Here is a 6,950-nt window from a genome sequence, read left to right on the forward strand (position 1 = left end):
AAGCAAAACGGAAAGAAGCAAACAATATGGTAAACACACAATCATAATCATGGCATGATGCACAAACAAGTATGATGCATGTCCGGTTTAATGAGGCATGGCATGGCATGGCAAAATGCAACAAACAACACGACAAATTAAGTCGAGCTCAATATGCAACGAGTTGCATATTGACAAAACCCCACATTGACATATTTAGTTTAATCTCATTTAAGCTACCAAACAATATTAAATGTTGTTAAACATGGCAGGAGGTGAAGCATAATTAAGCTACCTATCTAGGAAAGTTTAAATGAGGCCAGAAGTAACAAACAACAATTCCAGAAAATCCTCATGAGCAATATTCGAATTTGGTACTGTTCTGCCCTAAACCATATTTTAGAGTTGTTAAACATGCAATATGAGTGCACCATGTTAAACTAGGCATTTTTTCACCCCATTTACATATAAAGTTTATTTAAAACCGAGCTACGGTTATTTAGTTATGAAATAAAGCATTTTAGCATGGCATTTATGCAAATTAAATCAAACAGCAATTTAAGTATTTTAACATGGATGAAAGTGGCATAATGTGAAACTAGATGAAATTCTAAGCATTTTTATATAAATTTTTTTTTAATATGATGCACGGTTCATGAGTTATTATATGCATGAAGTTCAAGGGTTTTTTCTGAAAACAGTAATTCACCGGATAATACTAAAATCGCTGGACAAGAAAAAACATAACACGGGCCAAAACAGAAGGATCTGGGCTGCTCACATTGGGCTAGGCCCAGTCGATGGAGACTGCAGGCCGGCTGGCTGGTGGAGAGGCCTCACAACTCGCAGCCTTGGCTCTGTTGGGCTGGCGCGGTCAACACGGGGAGGACCCGGTCGAGCGAGGCGCGCGCTACTGGGCTCGATGCAGGGAAACAGAGGACACAGCGGCAGAGGACTCCGGCGGAGATGAACCAGGCGAGGCCGAGAGTGGAAGAAGCGGGGCGACACAGGGTCCTAGACGGCGGTGAGGCAAAAGGCGCTGGGGACGGAGCTGCAGCTGGCTCCGGCGTGGTAGGGGACTTGCCGCGGGCCTCATCCTCGAAGCAGAGGAAGCAGGTCGACGGCGGCAGACTTGGCGCGTTCTCCGGCGAGGGCTGGCCGCGTGGATCCGGTGGGTGACGCAACGGGGAGGCTCGTTCTGGCCGAAGACAAGGCCATGGGCGACGCTGCATTCTGTACAGAGAGAGAACAAGAGAGAGATGAGATACTGAGAGGAGGAAAACAGAGGAACGAGAGGGCGCGACGGGGCTCATCTGCTGGGGAGCTGCTTGCGGCCGACGGCGACCCAAGGTGGTTGAGGAGGGCGGCTGGCGTCCTCGGGAAGAACACCGACGGGAGGAAGGACGGCGAGGTGGCGAGGAGGAGGTCCTAGAGGCCGGCGTGGCGGGGTCGGCGAGGTACAACAGCAGTGAGGTTGGACGGCTGCGGGGTGGCTGCGGCTCGGGAAGGAGGAGCTCGGGCTCCTGGCTTGCGGTCGACGGCGGGAGGCGGCATGGATGCAGATCAACGGCGGCTGGTCTCGAAGAAGCGGTGTGACGGCCATGGTGTCTAGGCAGAGCTCCTGTTGCACGAACAGAGAGAGGAAAGAGGAACCAAGGGAAGGAGGAGAACCGTGGGAGGAAGGAGACGTCTCGGACGAGCTGGTAGGTGACGCGTGGGACGACCGCGGTGGATGGATCGGGAGGAGGCAAGGGGAGCAGGGAGAAATGGAAGGCGAAGGGATCAGAGGGGCGGCCTGGTGGTTCAGGTCACCGGCGGCGGCGAGTGGTTGGTCCGGTTGGAAAAATCGAGGGAGGATTTTGGATCGGAAGGGGATCCCGAGGTGGAAGAGGAGCGGTGGCGGGATGGGACAAGGGTCCTAATTTTTAGGGTTTGCTCAGATTTGGACTAACTTCGTATATATAGTGATGGGAGATGAATTGGGGTAGACATGGACCCTTAGATCAAAATCGGGCGGTCGAGAAAGATAGGCTATGGGCGTCCAAACAAAGAAAACGGAGATGTTTTATAGATGTTAGGGGATGATCCGGACTCATCGGTAACGACAGACCTATTCGGGTTTGGGTAAGTTTTGAACACGCACACGAGGGGGTCGGTGGTTGTGCAGAGAGGGGTTAGGTGGTCAAACAAGAGGGAACGAGAAGCCGGTTAGTCTGAGAAAGGGATAACAAAGGCAGGGGAATGCGACAACTAAGAACGGGTACGGGTTTTATGAAAACATATGGATGCGATGCACATGATGCTATGAGATGAGATGCATGACATGAACAAAATGCAAAACAAAAGACAAAAACCCAACCACGAAGGAAAAATCATATCGCATCTCCGGAAAAGGCAAGAGTTGGAGTTACGAATATGGAAAGTTGTATCCAGGGTGTTACAGCTTGTCACTGGCTCGGCCAGTGCCCTGGCTAGCTATTTGTCTTATGGTGCTCACGAGATGGTTGTTCATGTAAAAAATATATTTCCTTATCTTAATAAAGACCGACTTCGGCCTTTCGAATACAAGCTAGACACCATATGGAACATGCAACCACATATGACACCGCGAAGTTAAAGCGAGCACCTTGGATGGTGGTTCATTGCGAGAGAGCTCATCAACTCCAGAGCTACGTTTACCGTCTCCATCTACTGACACTGCACCCTTCATAACGCTGTAACGTGGCGTGCCTACCCGCGTAGCAAGCTGGAGCAACTTCTCTCTTTTCTTTTCTGCTTGCCTCGAGGCAGACTCTGAAATACCCTTGCATAAAAACACAATAGTGAGAGTATGAGTGAAGTGTGTGCAGAACTAGTGCACTGTAAAAGTAGCAGATAGCTGGTGGCTGAAATATAAATGACATGAGACATATGATAGCTCTACAACATTGCATGGCAAACAAAATTAGATTCTACTCCGTATGATTTTGTAATATATGAGCACAGGAAATGCAGGTACTCCTCCAGCACACCACCACATGTGGTCATATCTAAGATAACAGTCGACTGAAAATAAATAGGTCAGTCGATTTTTTAATGAACCTTCCGATCCATAAGGAACGGGTAGATGGCCTTCGTCTACCTCCCGCCAATCACTGTTGACAATCTTTCTCGAACCGCCAGCGACCACCGGCCCAGACCCCTGCCTCCGCCGCCCCACCCTCCCCTCGACCTCACACCACCACCGTGCTTGGCAGCGCCCCCAGGCCATTCCTTCAATCCCGGCCGACCTCCAGTCTCCAGATCGGGCGCCAGTAGATCTAGGCCGCACACGCCCTTAAGATAAACACCAAGGCGCTGCTTCCCCGGTGTAAACTGGGGAATGCTTCCGTTAATTGGGAATCAACTGGCCAGAAATTGAAATTCAGGGGGGGCAACGGACCTCTAGCTAAGGTGAAATAGTATATGAGGAGAAACCTTGTTGAAAGTGCAACTATCCCTAGGTTGTTTTGGTAATTCCTAACAACATATAGCTCATTGAGCTAATACTATTCCAAGACAAATATTTCAGGAAAGCTCAATGAATGGCATGGCATGGATGAGAAAAGTGGATCCCTCAAAATACCAAGGATAAAAGGATTGGCTCAAGCTTCAAGCTCAAGACTCTACATTTTATATTTTAGTGCTCCAAGATCACACTGAGTCTATAGGAAAAGCCAATACTATCAAGGAGGGATGAGGTGTTGCTTAATGAGTTTCTTGCATCATAGTGCTTAGTGATATGCTCCAAAATCCTCAACTACTTTCCCACATCCACATATGACCTAAACCTAAAGTCCGACTCGGCCCCACCGATTCTTTCTACCCGGCGCCACCGAGTTCAGATGTCATAGCCACTGCCACAAACCCTAGGCAAATCGGTCTCACCGATAGGGATCTCGGTCTCACCGAGATTGGATTGTAATCTCTCTGTTTCCCTTCGTAACGTTTCGGTCTCACCGAGATGAGCGATCGGTCCCACCAAGATTGCAATGTAAACTCTCTGTTTCCTTTTCGTAACATTTCGCTCTCAGCGAAATGAGTGAACCGGTCCCATCGAGTTTACGTGACCAACTCTCTGGTTAGCTTATTACCAAAGTCGGTCTCACCGAGTTTGTCTAATCGGTCTCACTGTGATTACGTTATGCCCTAACCCTAACCATATCGGTCCTACCGAGTTTCATGTCGGTCCCACCGAAAACCCTAACGGTCACTAGGTTTACTAAATCGGTCTGACCGAGTTTGTTGATTCGGTCCCACCGAGATTGGTAAATTGTGTGTAATGGTTAGATTTTGTGTGGAGGCTATATATACCCCTCCACCTCCTCTTCATTCATGGAGAGAGCCATCAGAACAAACCTACACTTCCAACTTATCATTTCTGAGAGAGAACCACCTACTCATGTGTTGAGACCAAGATATTCCATTCCTACCATATGAATCTTGATCTCTAGCCTTCCCCAAGTTGCTTTCCACTCAAATCTTCTTTCCACCAAATCCAAATCCTGTGAGAGAGAGTTGAGTGTTGGGGAGACTATCATTTGAAGCACAAGAGCAAGGATTTCATCATCAACACACCATTTGTTACTTCTTGGAGAGCGGTGTCTCCTAGATTGGCTAGGTGTCACTTGGGAGCCTCCGACAAGATTGTGGAGTTGAACCAAGGAGTTTGTGAGGGCAAGGAGATCGCCTACTTCATGAAGATCTACCGCTAGTGAGGCAAGTCCTTCATGGGCGACGGCCATGGTGGGATAGACAAGGTTGCTTCTTCGTGGACCCTTCTTGGGTGGAGCCCTCCGTGGACTCACGCAGCCGTTACCCTTCGTGGGTTAAAGTCTCCATCAACGTGGATGTACGATAGCACCACCTATCGGAACTACGGCTCAAAAATCATGGTGTCTCCAAATTGCGTTTGAAATCTCCAAACCCTTCCCTTTACATTCTTGCAAGTTGCATGCTTTATTTTCCGCTGCTCATATACTCTTTGCATGCTTGCTTGAATTGTGCTAAGATTGCTTGACTTGTGCTAAGTTTGCTAAAATCTGCCAAAGACTAAAATTGGGAAAAGGTTAAGTTTTTATTTGGTCAAGTAGTCTAATCACCCCCCCTCTAGACATACTTCAAGATCCTACAAGTGGTATCAGAGCTTTGGTCTCCATTTGCTTTGATTTCCATAGGTTTTGGTGGTCATAGCCTTGGTTTCACAACCTAGGAGAGTATGGCATCTAGCGAGGGAAACTATCACCGTAGAGGTCCTTACTTTGATGGTACTAATTTTGCTAGTTGGAAGCATAAGATGAAAATGCATATTCTCGGACATAACCCCGCCGTTTGGGCTATTGTATGTATTGGCTTGCAAGGTGAATTCTTTGATGGGAGAGAACCAAACCGTGAAGCTAGCGCGGAAGAGTTGAAGATGCTGCAATACAACACTCAAGCTTGTGATATCCTCTTCAACGGATTGTGCCCCGAAGAATTCAACAAAATCAGCCGCCTTGAGAATGCAAAGGAAATTTGGGACACTTTGATTGATATGCACGAAGGTACCGACTCCGTCAAGGAATCCAAATTGGATGTGCTTCAAAGTCAACTTGACAAGTTCAAGATGAAGGATGGTGAAGGCGTCGCTGAAATGTACTCTAGGCTTGCTCTCATCACAAATGAGATTGCCGGCTTAGGAAGTGAAGAGATGACCGACAAATTCATCATCAAGAAGATCCTAAGAGCCTTGGATGGAAAATATGATATCATATGCACATTGATCCAAATGATGCCCAACTACAAGAATATCAAGCCAACAGAGGTCATCGGAAGAATTGTTGCTCATGAGATGTCGCTTAAGGATAAGGAGGAGCTGCACAACAAGTCAAGTGGTGCTTACAAAGCCTCATGTGAAGCTCCCACATCATCAAGTGAGAAACAAACCTTCAATGAAGAATTGAGCCTAATGGTGAAGAACTTCACCAAATTCTACAAGAGTAGAAGCAAGGAAAGAGGTTCCAAGTCAAGGTCCTACAATGATAAAAGATCTTCCAGTCTAGAGCGAGATTGCTACAATTGTGGAAGACCTGGACACTATTCCAATGAGTGTACGGCTCCCTACAAAAGAAGAGAAGATTCACCTAAGAGGAGAACTAGAAGAGAAGAATCACCACTAAGAGAGAGAAGGAGTAGAGATGATCGTTATGAACGAAGAACGTCCCGGAGAAGCAAGGATTCGGAAAGGAAGGACAAGTCATCAAGGAGCTACACAAAATGAAGACATCAAGCTCATGTTGGTGAATGGGTATCCGATTCCGACTCTGAACATCACTCCGAGAGAAGCTATCACTCCGACTCCGAACATACTCAAGATGAAGGTGTTGCCGGTCTAGCACTTGTGTCAACCAACTTCCACGACATATTTGATTCACCAAATGAAGGACTTGGAAGATGCTTCATGGCTAAAGGCCCAAAGGTAACACACCCCGAGTATGTTGATTTCAATAGTGATGAAGATGACTTGCTAGGTGATGATGATTTACTTATTGACAACTCTAGTGATGAATACTATGATGAAACATCAATTAATCATGCTAATCAAGATAAAACGAATGACGATGATAAGGAGAGAATTGAGCTCCTAACTAAAGAACTAAACACTCTCAAGTTAGCTCATGAAACTATGTTAGGGTATCATCGAGAACTTTTAAGGACTCATGAGAAGTTACGCTTTGAAAAGCTCAACCTTGAGCAAGAGCATGAGTTATTAAAGGCAATCAATGATGAACTTCGCAAGAAAAGTTCTTCTTACATTGCCAAGCATTTACTCTTATCTACTTACATGCCCCAAGTCAAGTCTAGTAACAAAAACAAGAAGGATTCTTCCTCTAGTAGTAACAATCATCATGCTAAATGCAATATTGTTGCTTCTAGTAGTTCTCTTGATTCCACCAATGATTCTTCTAGACAAG

Source organism: Triticum dicoccoides, chromosome 2B (assembly GCF_002162155.2).
Source record: "Triticum dicoccoides isolate Atlit2015 ecotype Zavitan chromosome 2B, WEW_v2.0, whole genome shotgun sequence".
In the NCBI taxonomy this organism is placed as follows: Eukaryota; Viridiplantae; Streptophyta; class Magnoliopsida; order Poales; family Poaceae; genus Triticum; species Triticum dicoccoides.